We start from the raw sequence: 16,524 nt of genomic DNA, 5'->3' as shown, positions 1-16,524 counted from the left end.
AGGAACAACATTCTCCATCTCCGCTTGCATCTGGGTATGGTTCTATCCCAAAGGATGTGACCAGAGGTGACCTGAAGAGTTTATGTCTGAAGGATAACGAGTTGATAATTGTAGCTTGCAGCTTCCTCTCTCCTTTCCTTTTTAGGACAAACGTAGAGCCACTTGATGAAGGTGGTGGGTCCCTGAATAACTGAGCAGAAAACTGACCCTCAGACCACCAAAGTCCATACTACACTCCTGAGTGAGTGAGAAATGAACTGTCCATGTGTTGCTCCACTGAGGTTTAAGGTTTATTATTTAGTGTTTAACTAACGCATTTTTTCTTTAAACCTCAGTTGCCTTCTCTGTAAAATAAAGTCTTTGAAAAGGATCCACTGTAAGTTTTTTCCCTTGCTTATGTTTTTACCTTAGTTTTTAATTCTCAGAAACATTGCGCACATTCTACCTTTTAAGTTAGTAAGTCTACTTTTTTTCCCACAAAGATGGGTTCTTCAAGTTATGGAGAAGTCATAGCAGACTGTTGCTTCAGTTTAAGATACGCATTCACATATGAGATGAGAAGGGTGAGGACCCAGAGAAACACCTTTGACAGAGGGGAGTGAGAGCATACTGAAGAATGTTTAGTAATAAAGAATTCAGATGGGAGAAATGGATGGGTTACATCTAACAGATTTGCTCAAAGGAATTCTGGAAAGGCAAATATGTGAAAATGTATAGCAAAGACATGAAATGCCTTTTGGTCCCTAAATGGATTTCATTTCAAAGACGTGCATATTGCAAATACATGTACCATAACACTTCTCTGTCCACTTCTAGAATCTTCTAAAGCCTGACAGAACATCTGCAGAGAGAGGATGTCATTCCAAGATAATCGACTGCAAGTGACTAAATTAAGATAAAAATGTCCTTAATCTTGAACAGTTTTTAAAGAGATTTTAGAAGAAAGGAGCCCTCCAGGGGGTTGTATAACTATATAATTGTACCCTTTCTAAAAGGCTATTTACAGATACATAATGTTTTCCCTCCATTCTTTAAAGTAAAATATAGGATAAAAAAAATAGTTTGGGGATAATATTTGTTTGGGACAGCAGGCACTGCTAATCAGTACCACTCTCTCCTTATTCCTTACTATCAGAGCCCTGGTTTAGGAGACCCCATTATCCTTAAGGCTAAGGTGGCCAGTTTAAAATCCGAGCTGATGAGATCTAAGTGCAAGTCTGCTGACCATCTGTGGTAAAAAATTTGCTCTCTGAGTTAGACACTGCCTTTTTTTCTTACTTAATATCTTTTTTTTTTCCTTTTCTTTCTTCCTGCCCCAATTGTTGGAACACTATTGGAGATTCTGGGGTCACTTTGAAGCTATGTGGACGTGCTAGAGATGTGGAAGCTGGAAGAGCGAAGCAACCCAGTCCCCTGGTGATGCCCTTCAGCAGCTGGACTAACGCTAGAGGGACTATCTCCAAACTTCCTGCTACCCGTGGAAAGTAAGGTAAATCACTCATTCACTTTCTGTTACCTACTAACTGATCCAGAACTCTAACCTCAGGGTTCTAGAGCCCTTCTCAGTATCCCATAGTCATACTCATGTTCCGGACTCCTGATCATCAGACTTGCTTACAGCAGATGTATGGGGAGGGCGGGCTCTTCTGGAAGCCCTCATACTTCCTCCCCTACCCCCACCACACACAAATAATGATCTTTATGTCCACTCATCCTTCTATCTACACTCAGAGGCCAGGGCCCCCAGGAAGGCTTCACTGACAACCCTTTACTCCTCTCTACATGCAGAAAGGGTAGAGGTGTGGGCTCTGGAATCAGACTTCCTAGACTTGAATTCTTAACCTGTTACTTACCAGTTTAGGATGTGGGCAAAGTAGTTACCTTCTCTGGACACCCCTGTAAAAGAGGAACACTAAGTAGCACCTACGTACCTTACTGAAAGGATTAAATGAGCAAATGTAGGTAAAGTTCTTATAATTTTTTCTTGGGTCAATCAATTCTAGCTGCTATTGTTATCTTTGGCTAATTTAGGGCAGAGTCCCTTTGCCCTCCTTTGGTTCTCTGGGCCCGTCTCATTCACAACACACACAACCGCATACTGCAGAGTTTTGAAAGGTGGTTCTCAAAATGTGGTCCCTGGGCCAGCAATATCAGCCACACCTGGGAACTGGTTAGAACTCTGGCACTGGAGCCCAGCAATCTGTGTTTTAACAATATTCTCAGGCAAATCTGATGCACACTAAAGGTTGACGACAACTGAGAACATCTGGCTCACACTCTCCTGGAGGCATTCACCAAAAATAGAGTTACAGGACCTTACACCTGTCCAGCTGGAGAAGGTGTCTAGTAATTGCCCTGGTTATCATGCTTGTCATGATTTTTCAGCACATAAATGTTTGAGAATCACTGCCATTTTGAATGTGTGTTTCACTTGTCTGTTTTTCCAGTAGACTTTACTTCCTTGCAAGGAAGGTTTGTGAAGATTTGTTGCTGTTGTTTGCATTATTAGTTTTATTATGCTAATTCTAGAATCTCTGGTGCATAGTGCAATCTCAGGCAGGAAGTAGTGGCTCATTAAAACAGGTATCCCAGAAGTCTTAGTAGAACTTCAAGATTAATTCCTTCAGGAAGAGGTAAAATTGTCATTAGATGCAGATGATATGATACTATACAGAGAAAACCCTAAAGACTCTACATGAAAACTACTACAACTGATAAACGAATTCAGCAAGGTAGCAGAATACAAGATTAACATACAGAAATTGGTTGCATTTCTTTATACCAACAATGAAATATCGGAAAGGGAATGTAAAAAAACAATGCCTTTTAAAATCACAACCCTCAAAATAAAATACTTAGGAATAAACCTCACCAAGAAGGCAAAAGACTTATACGCTGAGAACTGTAAGACATTAATAAAGGAAAGTGAAGATGATTCAAAGAAATGGAAAGACATCTCATGTTCTTGGGTTGGAGGAATTAATATTGTTAAAATGCTCATACTACCCAAAGCAATCTACAGATTTAATGCGATCCCTATCAAATTATCCATGACATTTTTCACGCAATTAGAACAAAATCCTAAAATTCATACAGAACCATAAAAGACCCAGAATTGCCAAAGCAATCCTGAAGAAAAAGAACAACGTTGGCAGCATAGCCACCCCAGACTCAGACAGTACTCCAAAGTCACAGTAATCAAAACAGCGTGGTATTGGCACAAAAACAGACATATGGATCAATGGAACAGAATACAGAGCCCAGAAATAAACCCACACACCTCAGTTAATCTTTGACAATTAATCTTTGACAAAGGAGGCAAGAATATATAATGGGAAAGAGACAGTCTCTTCCGCAAGTGGTGTTGGTAAAGTTGGACAGCCTTATATAAACCAGTGAAGTTAGAACACATCCTTTCACCATACACGAAAATAAACTCAAAATGTCTTAAAGACTTAAACATAAGACATGACACCATAAAACTTCTAGAAGAGAACACAGGCAAAATATTCTCTGACATAAATCATACCAATGTTTTCTTAGGTCAGTCTCCCAAGACAATAGAAATAAAAATGAAAATAAACAAAGGGGACCGAATCAAACTTACAAGCTTTTGCACAGCAAAGGAAACCATAAACAAAATGAAAAGACAACCTACAGAATGGGAGAAAATATTTGCAAATGATGCGACCAGCAAGGGCTTAATTTCCAAAATATACAAACAGCTCATACAACTTGATGACAATAAAAGCAAACAACCCAATCAAAAAAATAGGCAGAAGACTTAAAGAGACATTTCTCCAAAGAAGAAATACAGATGGCCAATAGGCACATGAAAAGATGCTCAACACTGCCAATTATTAAAGAAATGCAAATCAAAACTACCATGAGGTACCACCTCACACAAGTCAGAATGGCCATCATTAAAAAGTCTACAAATAACATATGCTGGAGAGGGTGTGGAGAAAAGGGAACCCTCCTACAACACTGTTGGTGGGAATGTAAGTTGGTGCAGCCACTGTGGAAAACAGTATGGAGGTTCCTCAGAAAACTGAAAATAGACCTACCATATGATCCAGCAATCCCACTCCTGGGTGTATATCCAGACCAAACTAGAATTCAAAAAGACACATTCACCCTGATCTTCACAGCAGCAATATTCACAATAGCCAAGACATAGAAACAACCTAAATGTCCATCAACAGATGAATGGATAAAGACGATGTGGTACATATATACAATGAAATACTACTCAGCCATTAAAAAAAAGAATGAAATAATGCCATTTGCAGCAGCAACATGGCTGCAACTAGAGATTATCATACTAAGCAAAGTAAGTCAGAAAGAGGAAGACAGATACCATGATACCACTTATATGTGGGATCTAAAATATGACACAAATGAACCTATCTATGAAACAGAAACAGAATCAGAGACATAGAGAATAGACTGGTGGCTGCCAAGGGGGAAGCAGGTGGGAAAGGGATGAACTGGGAGTTTGGGATTAGCAGATGCAAACTGGTATATATAGATTGGCTAAACAACAAGGTCCTACTATATAGCACAGGGAACTATATTCAATATCCTGTGATAAACCATAATGGAAAAGAATATGAAAAAGAATGTATATACATATGTATAACAGAGTCACTTTGCTGTACAGCAGTAATTAACACAATGCTGTAAACCAAGTATACTTCAATAAAAAATAAGTTAAATAAATTTTTAAAAAGATTAATTCCTTCAGAAGAACAAGTACTACACATTCACAAAAAAAGCACCCTTTGAAAGTTTAAATTTTTGAATTTCTTTGCCACTTCCCTAGTTTTGATCATCTTGGACAATATATTTTCAATACTGACTTTTAAAAAGAATTGTGTTTCAGTGTTTGCTATCCTTAGAGAGACAGAAACAGATAAGTACAACTAAATACTTGTTTTTCAAAAGTCTCAAAGGTATAAGGGAAATGAAAGTAATTATATCTTCAAATGATTTTGGGGTATGATTCTAATTTCATATTTCTGATGCGACTGAAGATTAAAACTGTATTAAGACAGTTGAGACATGCCGCATTGGTATTAAATGAATTTAATTTTGTGTAAAGTGGCAGAAATATTTTCTTCAGCAAACATACCTGCAGATATAAAATCACAACCATAAATCTACAAAAAAGCAAGCTATTGAATGAAATCTGATTGGTTATTTCCCTGCAGTATGGATCTGCTAATAATTTAATTTACTACTTGCTAACAGAAGCCAAAATTTACATATACATATATATATATGTGTGTGTGTATATATCTATCTCTTCAATTTTAAATCATTCATATATATGAACAAGTATACATACACATATATAACAATTGTTCATATATATATATACAATTTAAATTGAAGAAAGTACATCTGGTGGCCTATTTTTTCCCCCCGATTTCTAAAGAACACCATATTCTATTCTAGGCAGTGGAATGTCAATCCACCTTAAGGGTTGTTCAATGAGCATATCTGAGAAACCACTGGTTTAGCCAATGATGTACTTATTGAGGGAGGCCCTAGTGCCACTGTCAAGAGCTTATTCACAGGAGAGATAAGAAGGTACTTCTTTGGTTTGTGAAAAGAAGGAGTAGTGAGGAATGGCAGGTAGCTGCAGGCTGATGACACGTGATGTCCATATATATGTAGAACCAACACGCCCATAATTGCACCCATTTTCCATACCCAAATCCAAAGCCTTTATATCATTAATCCCAGGCAAAAATGGTAAGATTCATATGTGTTACTATCCCACGGCTTCAAGATGCCTCTAAACTCATATGAGTATGTCTTAGTTTTATCAGTGGAGGACAAACCAGGCTTCTATCACCAAGCCCCATTCCATAACAGGCAAACCAGTCCAAGACTTCTCTGAGTGCTGCAGGAGAGTCTATGGAAGGGGCGCTCACTCCACTGTGATGCCTAAAATGCCTTTGCACAGAGCAAACATTCAATACATGCTGAGTGAATGAATGAGTGAACTGGCTCATTTCAGGGAAATTCCATTCAACAGGCTGGCATTCCTTCCTACCCATCTTAATTGTTAAGCTTGCCATCAGACAAAAATTTAATTATAAAATGTTAGAGCTGAGGAAATTTTAGAAACTATCTACTCTCCAGAGGTATACAACTTTAATTCAGTGGTAAAAATCACTAGGAGTGATTTAGGAGTCTATCAGACCTGAGTCCACATTCCACATCTACCATATTTTTGTGAGCAAATAACTACTTCTGAGGCTCTGTTCCATGTATGCATTATGGGATATCATAATAATACATACATTAATTGTATGACTATCAGGGGATGAAATGATACAACCCATTTGCCATGGTCGGCTAAGTAATTTGCACCAAGTAAGCACTCAAGACATTAGCCACTATTAATAGCGGAGAGATGAAAACAAAACTCTGGGACTGAGGCCTACCCTAGTGGCCCCAGTGGTCATAATGACTGTCTTCCATTCAGCCTGCTCTCTTCTCACTAAGACTAAGGAAGAGAAGATGAACAAATTAGGAATAACAATTTGAAAATGGTTTTATACTCCCTGAATGAATGGAATTATAATAAAATGATTCATGACTTCTGCAGAAATATGATGAGACTTTAGATCTTTCTGTTAGTTCTCTCCAAAACCAATTGATGGCCCTAAGATGTACCTTCCCACCCAGCCCCATCCTTACCAGGATCAAATATCATTGTAAATGGAAAAGTCAATAACACATAATCAACAAGCTAAGTTACAAGCCAGTGAAGTCTCGGAGCTTTGATAGAGAAAATTCAGATTTATCATGATATGTAAAAATAAGATGATATGAAGAACTCAATCTAAAAAATACTACCTGGAGATCTATAATCTCTACAATAGTGCTATAAAAAGTAAAGAGCTAGAAATCTATTTAGATGGTTTTCCTTATAAGAAAGCACTTTCTGTATAACTTTTAATGTACTTACTATTGATGAGAACAATTCAACAAAATCCAAATAAATATCTGCAGATGTCCTACAAGAAGAAAAGAACAGAGTTAGATGTGACAGGGGATAACCGGACTTCAGGATGAGTAAGACCCTATACTTGACCTCAATAAATTAACATGAAATACAGTGGATGAGTCATGTACAGAATGTCAGAATTCTAAAAGGCCAAGCTAAGTACCAAAAGGAATACGTGGGAACTCTTACAAAGGAAATAAAATATTGGTTAGTTGATTACGAAAAGGCAGAAGGGAGTAGGTTCCCTTTGGCTGCTCTTTGAAGAGATCACTTCCTTTCCCACCTAGTCCTGAGGCTAGGGTGGCATGGGCAATAGAGGAATGTGGGGACTGAGAATCATTTCTACTCTCACCAGAGTGGCTGGAAGCAGATTTTCTTACCAGGATGTAGTAGTATGCTAATATTTAAGGGTTCTTGAGGTCAGAGAGAAGGGTGTGAATACTCCGGCTCCATCTCTTGCTGTGGGTCAAGTTTCTTACCTTTCCAACACCTCGGCGTCTTTATCGGAAAATTGGGGACGATGATAATGTCTCCCACCTGAGTGTGAGAACTACATGATATAGTGCATACGCAGGGCTAAATTTGGTGCCTGGCAAACAGTAAGTGCTCAGTACGGCAGGCGAGTGTAGTGACAATAAAGGCAAAGATGACGGGGGTAGTGCCGGTGTTGCTTCTGCCCCCAGAACAGGCTCTGACTGGGAGACAGTTAAAGCACCTTTGGGTTCATGGGGGTTTATATATAAGCAACGGTTGATCAATGTGAGCTGGTTGTCCAAATGATTATGTGCAATCTAAGAAAAAAATGGGCCTCGGATCTGCTCAGCTACTTAATAATATTAGCAGCGGCAGTAGTCAAAGAAGCTAAATTTTATTAAGTGTTTATATGCCAAACAACGTGCTGAACGTTTTAAAAGGATTTATTCACTTATTACAACGAGGCTATACGCTAGGTCCTGATAATGTTATTCGTCTCTTTCAGATGTTGACTGAGCCTCAGACGGGTTACAAAAGCACCTAAGATCCCGTTGTCAGTACGTGACGGAAATGAGTTCAAATCCAGCCTGTCTGACTTGTTCTTAATCACTAAGGTATGAAATTAAGCATGTTGCCCTTTGCCTGATTCTCCTTCTGAGGCCTGAATATTTCACTTAGCTGAGTGCCGAAGAGAGAAAATTCTCTCTCCTTGACCCAACTTGGCATCAATATCCAACTCCCCTTCTCAAAACGGGTTGCTTCAACGAGCAGCAATGAATGCCGGGTCGTGGACCAGTCACCTTGATGACTAAGAGTCAGACACTAGGGAAAGAAAATGCTCTGTGACAAACCTACCCTTGTACAGAAACAAGACAGAAATGGGGGGACAGGGCAGAAGATAATGGAATAAGGCATAGGAAAAATAGCACCTGGCATCGTGACAGTAATAGTAATAATAGTATTAGTAGTAGTAATAGTAATAATAATAGACTTTACTATGCTCTAGGCATTGTATTAAGTGCTTGGTGTAAGTGACTTCATTTTAACATTGAAAACAAGTCTATGAGGATGAAATATTATTAACATCATTTTATAGGCAGCAGTATTGAGGTTCAGGTAATCAGGTAAATTGCCCAAGCTCATATGGTTAGCAAGTGGAAAGCAGAGATTTGAACCAGCACCTACACTCCTAACCATTATGCTATAACCATTATGCTGAAGACATAAGAATTCCAATGGTCTTTCCCCATAACCCACTCCTGCACTCCAGACTTAAATAGTCCAAGATCAAGAGAGAGCAAGCTTGGAGTTGCCACTCTTCAGTGAGTGTCAATCATTTCAAAACTGTGTGTTTGCTAACAAGATGCAGTTCCTGTGATAATCTTCTCAACCAGCTATCAAGAAACAGGAAGCAAAGATTCAAGTAACAGGATGTTCCTACTTACGAGGAAGGTGGGACAGCATAGTTGACACTGGGCTTAACTGTTCTGGAAAACGTGGTCCCAGTAGGCATACACGCTGGTACATTTTCCCCACCTACCAAATACAAAAGAAGTATTTCATTTCCATGTTGCTCTTCAAAGTTCCACCTCATTCGTGCCTGTCATTCATCCTCTGGCCTCTTCCTGTCTCCATTTCTGTACAGAAAGGTGCTGAGTCTCTGCTCTCGGATACGAAAAGGGTGTGTTAGGAGAGGGAGCCATGGTACCTCGATGTCTTTTTTTTTATCTTAATTCTATTATGCCAACTCCACTGAACTTAATTAGAGTGAATACAGAATTACACAATTACCCTCTGTTCTATTCTTCAGATGTTATATTTTGATAAAATTTACGACATGCTGCTCTCCCCTTGAACACCAGATGAACACTAGAAATGGATGTGTGTTGACATAAAATCTGTTATAATTACAATTAAAGTATAGCTTACATAATGTTAGTGTTAACATAAAATTATAGATGTGTAGAGACAACGTGGTCATGCATTTTTTAGTATAAGTACATGCTTAGACCAATATCTGTTAGCGGAATGAAGATGGAAGAGAATTTTGGTTAAGCCACAAAGGCTGTTTAAGGACTTGCAGATAGCTAAGGGGAACTCAAAGACCAGTAAGATAATATTTCCCCTGCCATGTTTGCAATTGCAAAGTGAAGGGAAGATGTGAAAGTACGTACCCCTATGGAAATTACAAGACAAGTGCTTTTTTTTCCTTGAATACCTGGGTAAATGCTTAAATTCTAATGTATATCAGTGATGCAAATTTGCAACTGAGTTTGATAAATCATAAAATAATAATTATACATATATGTATATAAGCCTGCATGGAACTAGGCAGTTCAGAATTACTTCTAATTAAAGAGGTACCCTATGACAACTAACTTAAACCTTACAAAATATGGTTCCAAGTACCCTATCAGAGTGAAAAGCAGGAGACTGAAAGGTTTATTGTAAATGTTTGTAGTCATGGTGTCTTAACTAAAACTACTGTGTCACAAATACTATTAAAATAATTGTGACATTTTATTCACTTTTACTGCAAACAACAAAACAAACTATAGGTATTTTTTCATTTCAGGTAATTATTTTAGCTAACAGTTATTAAATGTTTTGAGAAGACAGAGTGCTAATTGCATTACTTCATTTTATCTTTAAAATAGCGCTTCCATGTAATTATTCTTAATATCTCCATGGTATTAAAGTGTATCTCTAGTTTAGACCTTTCTTCAGAACTGCAGACTTGTGTATCCAACTGTGTACTCAGCATCTCGACTTGGATGTCACGAAAACATCTCAAATCTTATACCTCCAAAACTGGTCTTTAATCCCCCAAACATGCTCTACCCCAAACTTTTTCCATCTTAGGTGACAGTAACCACACCTTTCCAGTTCCCCAGGCCCTAAATCTCGAATTAACCCTTGACCCCCTCTTCCTTTCCATTCTTGCATTCAATCTACCACGAAATGCTGTCACAACCTTCCCAATGTGCCACTTCTGAGAATTACCAGCCACTAGCAGCCTGGTGCAGGCCAACAACATAGACCTCGAGGATCCTGTAGTCGCCTCCTGAGATTCTCCCTGACTCCACTCTCTCCCCACATCCTCAAGACCACAGATAGAGTTATGCTTTTCAAACAAGAGACAGTTCATGCCACACCTCGGCTAAAATCCTGTCCCTGGCTGCCTACATTTAGAGTAAAAGACACAATGCATGTGATGGCCTCCCAGGACTTACCCAATCCATCCCGTCACATATCTGACCTCCAGCCCTCCTGCTGTCTCTTCCTCCCCACTGACTAAGTCAGCCAGGGTGGCCTCCTTGATATTCCTCCAAGCTGCCCGGCATATTTCTGCCTTAGAGTGTTGGGACTGGTTATTCTTGCTCCCAGGGAGTGGTCTCCCCATCATACATTCTGACAACTCCCTCACTTCAAGTCTTTGCTCAAATGTCAACTTATAAAATCCACCCTGACTACCCTATTTAAAATCAGAACCTACCTGTACACTCCTCCAGCACTCCCAACCCAAGCCTCTTCAGTGAGCTTCACATCCTTTTCCTTATCCCGTAGCGCCCATCAACCTGTGACAAAGCATAGAATTTATTTATAACATCCGTTTCCACACGAGAGTGTAAGGAGGGAGAAAGCATGCAAGAAGGAGCACGCAGGCAAAGGCTCTTGTCTAATTTATTCATTGATACGTCCAAGCATAGAGAACAGGAAGATGCTTGATAAATAGTCCTGAAAAAGATACAGATGAGGAAACTAGTAGTAAAGCTCAGAAAGTTTAAGTAACTTCCTCAAGGTTTTAGAGCTAGAAGAGGGTCACAGTAGAATTCACACTTGGGGATGTCTAACTTCAAATCTCTCAGCCTCTCTGCTATCTTTTTTTTTTTTTTTTTTTTCTCGCGGTACGCGGGCCTCTCACTGTCGCAGCCTCTCCCGTTGCGGAGCACAGGCTCCGGAGGCGCAGGCTCAGCAGCCATGGCTCACGGGCCCAGCCGCTCTGCGGCATGTGGGATCTTCCCGGACCGGGGCACGAACCCGTGTCCCCTGCATCGGCAGGCGGACTCTCAACCACTGCGCCACCAGGGAAGCCCCTCTCTGCTATCTTAAGTCCATGCAATTCAGGATTTGTTTTAATCAGTGCCATGGAAATTCTCACTCCACTGAATAGGATCACTAAAGTGTTCTCTGTCTAGATCTATATATATATTTTCCATTTAAACAAAGGAAACAGAAGAGGGGAATTCATCATGGGTTACTGCGGTAATTTTACAGCAATTTTAGTAATAATGACATTTAAGTAAAAGTGATATTTAGTGATAGCATAATAATAATAAAATAATAGCTCTTAAATGTATTGAAGACGAATCGCATGCTAAACTCGGTGCTAAAATATTTCCATGTATATTTTGTGCAAAATCCTTATGAATATTCTATCAGATGAGCTTGATGTGTAACTCCACCAGGCATACTTCTCTTATTCCGCTTTCAAAGATAAGGAAATTGATGAGAAGTGTGGTAACTGTTTGATCAAGATGAGACTGGTAATAAGTTGTGAGTATGAATTTAAATTCAGGTCTAACTCCAGAATTTGATTCTCAATCCATACATGAAAATTCTGATAATTCCTTTGATAAGAGTATGTTTTCTCCTGGAAAACATCCCCCATTATGTCTGCCTGTGCTCATACCTTCAGAACACAGTCAAGTTTAAAACATGATAAAAATGTTTAAATAGTGTGCTTTAATAAATGGAAATATCTTCATCTCAACAATAACACAAAAAGGCAGGCTGAGCCCTTTGAAGTGGCTCTCTTCCATCCAGAACAAGAGAAGGAATCAACAGCTGCAGAGTAAAGAAAGCATGAAACCCAGAGATGGAGGATTCTGTAAATGACCAGTTACAAGACTATTAAGCCGCACTTTCATAGCAAGAGGCAAAATATTCCATTAAACTGAAAATTCTTCTACCCCTCACTCCAAGGCCCACACAAACATTAATGTTGCATTTATTAGGAGGTATTTCCTGTGCTCTATCAACTTGACTTTCAGCAACTGTATTAATACAGTCCTTTCGCTTTGCACATATATCTGAATGATGGATTCCATTACTGGAGTTTTGTAGAAAGAGTGGAGTGAATGAAGTAAAGTTTGGGAAGAGCCATCATAATCCATAATGATGGGCACTGAATCAGGACAAGAAGAAACCTCTCTTCTCACTTACTTGAATGAAAATTCTACTATATATTTATTGCCTCTGTACAGGGCCATGTGTTGAATAATGGAAAACAAGCATCTTTCATTTGGAGGTAGGATTTGTGTGCTCAAGTTTCGATGGGCCTGCAGAATTAATCTTGTTTTAGAAATGAAATAAAATGTAATTTCTTACTGTAAGTAGATGTGGTTAAGCAACTGGCAACTTTGATGTCTTTAAATCACTGCCGTTTCGGGGTAGGCCAATCTATAATTATTTCAAGCACTTCTTTATTGGTGCAACAATTGAGCAGTGTACATAGTGGTCAACAACCTGGGCATTGTCAGACGACTCTAAGTTTGAATCTAGACTTTGCCACTCACCAGCTATGTGACTTTCAGCTATGAGAATCACTTTCTTCAGCTTTACAGTGTGGATTATTATATGCCCTTTGCAGAACTACTGTAAGAACTAAATGTATATGGGCACAGTGGCTCATAGTAAGGGCTCAAATTAGTACTGTGGTCACTACTAGTAGTATTGAAAAGAAATTAGAACTTCTATTCTCATAAAGTGGGATATGTGTCCCTTTATCATTGTAATTTCATATCATTTTACTTTTGACCTTATAATTTAATAGCTTGATCCAAGAAACATTTAGCAGTAAATATAATTGAAAGAAGGTTACCTGTCAAACATGAAATACTGTAGCATCAAGTGTGCTGGCACAATACTCTTCTCAGATAATTAACCTGTAAAATATGTTATTGTCTTCTTTTTAATTGAGCACATTGAACATATATATTGACTGTGCCAATTGGTGAAAGGTCCATTAATTAATCAGTCTAACTGTATGTTGCATAAATGTCTTCTAAACATAATCGTATATGTATTTTATTTGTTGGGAAAATGTGTTTGAGATTGTTCTTTTCTGCCTATTTAAAGTAAAAGAGGGTGAGAAGTAGAGTTAGGCTTAATGTACTTTGTACTCCATTATGCCATGAAAATGCTTCTGTGCCCTGGAGACAACAATAAAAGATTTGCTTTAATGACAAGAATCAAGTATGTTCTAAAGCTTCCAGGTAGGAGGCGTATAGGTTGCAGTTTATATCAGAAGTCTTTGCTCTCTCTCTCAACTGCGTCTAGATGGGAAAGATGTGGTCACAAATGCTTCAAGGTGATACAGTAAATGTTGGAAAGAGGGGGGTAGGAGGCAGAGTTTTGAATATCTCAAACCTGAGCTAGAAGGATTTTATTTAAAGAAAATAGCAGATATGATTTTTCACTTAAGGAATGCCAGTCAGCAAACCTGACATTAATGTAGGAAATTAGCTCTTTTAGCTATGATGCTTTCAAATGCACATGGCTGAAAACAAATTCAAAATAGTCAAAGGAAATTTAAAAACAAAAACCAAACAACAACAACCAGCTCAACAAACAAGTACTAGAAATTCAGGGATGCAGCCATATTCAGATACAGTTGGATCTGGACGTTCCAGAGTATCAGCAGGGTTCCAGCTCTCTCTCCATCCCTCAGCCCTGCTTACCTCTGCAAGACTTTATTTTACAGAAAGTCTCTCCTTGTGCTGGATGGTCACTGGGAGTCCCAGAGTCATAGCTCCCCAGCTTAGAAATTCCAGAGAGAAAAGACAATTCTTCCATTTTGCTCTGAGACAAAAGTCCTGGGGAGCAGTCTGATAGACTTAGCCGAGGTCAGATGCCTACCCATGAGCCAATCACCTGCTTTACTGGAGTTCAGTCCCTGGGCGACTCATCCCCGGGGCCCCTGAGGAGGCAGGATGGCATTATCTGGCAGTTCTCCAAGAAAAGCCTGCTGTTTTTTTGTAAGATGAAAGGGGAGAGGACATGGAAAATGAAACCTGTATCTGCTTCTGTAAAATCCACAGAATCTTACTCCCTGTCCTGTGTCGATGACCATGCAGTAAGCTGACCCAGGAGATCATTTTTCCCACAATAGTCTTTATATATATGACTAAGGAACACACTGGTAAAAGAATATGAGAGAAAGTCTGAGTATGACAAGTCAGCTAGACTGATATTAACTAAAAAAGCTGTGTGAAAATATCCTTAAAAAGTTGCCCCCAACTCACTCAAAGTCCAAAGTTGGAGCTGGAAATACAATGTCATGGAGTTTGGATAAGAACAGGTTTTCTCCAAGCTGAACTATGACACAGAGATTAGCGACTTCGAGAAACTATACTTTTCCAAAGAAAAAACATCACATGAGAAAAATGAGGCCTAGAAAAATTAAATGACTTAAGGTAACAGAGCTAATTAATGGCAGGACTGAGACTAGAGTATATACTTTGTGTAACTGGCTATGGTTTTTTTGTTTGTTTGTTTTGTTATCAGTTCAAAACGAGACAAACTTAAAGAAAGGAAACACAACCAAAACTCAGTGGTTGGAAAAGAGATGGATGTGAACGCCCACAACCAAAACTCAGTGGTTGGAAAAGAGATGGATGTGAACGCCCACTTGTTTCTTACGTATAAAGTTACCCCTCGCAGTGTTTTGGAGGAGAAAACGCTGGCTCTTCCCAACGTTGGTTATATACACAAAGATTCCAAAAACAAGACAAGTGCTTTGCAAACAAAGTAACTAGAACCAGCTCAGGCTTCCCCGCGCCGGGTCCTACGTTCCACGGTCAGAACCACCAACTGTATCCCCCCGGGGAACAAGGTGATTCAGAAAAGCTGGCGTCTTCAGAGAAGGGAGAACACTTAGCCGGGAACACAGGAGAAAACTTGCTCAGCTTCTTGCTGGGGTCTGAAACGATCCCAACAGAGTCCTTAAACCCCTCAGGTTTCCCCAATCAAGCACCCTCGCCTCCAACCTGGGCCACCCCAGATCTGACTATCAGACGACAGAAGTCTGCGGACGCACGAAGAGCTGACCACCCCACGAGAGGGACCTACGCGCGGCCGCGCCCACTCACCCGCCGCTCCACGGGAGACGGGAGACGAGCCCGGGGTCCAAGTCCTGGGCGTGGCTGACTGACCCCTCTCCGGGCCCAGCTCCAGCTCACCTCGGCGCGGCCCGCCTGGGCGCCGCCATCTTGACCACGAAGGGGGCCTCGCGCCGGAGGCCCCTGAGCGGGCGCCCTGAGCGGAGCCGGAGCGCCGGGGAGCCCCAGGTCGGCGCCCTACGTCCCCCGCGCGCTCGCGCAGCGTCCACGCGCGACGAGAGTCCCTCACGCAGCCCCCGACCCAGGCTTCCGCGGACCCGGCGCCCCGCGCAGCCCGCACCGCGGCTCAGGCGGCGCCGAGGGCGGCCCGGGCGGAAGAGCGGGCGGGGGGCACGCGCTCGGTAACCTGGCAACGCGGAGCAACCCGGCGTCTCTGGCGAACCCCAGCCTTCCACCGCGAGGAAGCACGGACCCCCGCACCCGCCGCCCAGCCCTCGCCGCCGCTCGGTCGCTCCGCCCGCTGCTGCCCGCTGGCTATGGTCTTTTCAATCCATGATACAACGTCTATATGTAACGAATCTGTTAAACCCTAAATGTTTATGATAGTCAAGTAATCCGGTATCTGAATTATTCCTGAAGATAAAACATCCAAAGACTTCTTAATTGTATGGTTATACATACATAAAATACACGTGGAGGTAACTTCAAGTATAGTATGTGCCTGTCTCTATTCCTTCCCTCTCCGCTCTTTAAAAAATGCCCCTTTAAAAATTGCCCACTCACCATCTGTTAGGTAAATTTGCTGAAACACAGTAAATGTGGAGACAGAAATTGTTATAGAGACTATTCCAAATGGCACTGACATCTGTATTTATGAAAGAATTACTATTTTTATTATTATCC

General features: G+C 40.5%; 1 protein-coding gene across 13 annotated transcripts in view; it reads right to left on the bottom strand.

Moving 5' to 3' along the window:
• The window catches only part of LOC132517307 (UDP-N-acetylglucosamine--peptide N-acetylglucosaminyltransferase 110 kDa subunit-like), a 252,303-nt gene extending 236,322 nt beyond the window's left edge, over positions 1-15,981 (bottom strand). Inside the window, exons 1-5 of one of the 13 annotated variants that reach the window (XR_009539691.1) lie at positions 15,652-15,960; positions 10,995-11,076; positions 8,944-9,034; positions 6,459-6,520; positions 1,854-1,896 (exon numbers count right to left, since the gene is read on the bottom strand). The gene's annotated coding sequence lies outside the window, so the exon portion shown is untranslated. The other 12 variants (XR_009539692.1, XR_009539690.1, XM_060144231.1 and 9 more) reach the window with 12 other exon arrangements.
• Positions 15,982-16,524: the final 543 nt, after the last annotated feature.

The sequence above is a fragment of the Lagenorhynchus albirostris genome, chromosome 3, assembly GCF_949774975.1.
Source record: "Lagenorhynchus albirostris chromosome 3, mLagAlb1.1, whole genome shotgun sequence".
NCBI classification, from domain to species: Eukaryota; Metazoa; Chordata; class Mammalia; order Artiodactyla; family Delphinidae; genus Lagenorhynchus; species Lagenorhynchus albirostris.
Note: the sequence above shows the minus strand (reverse complement) of the source record. Positions and strands in the feature narration are given on the sequence as shown.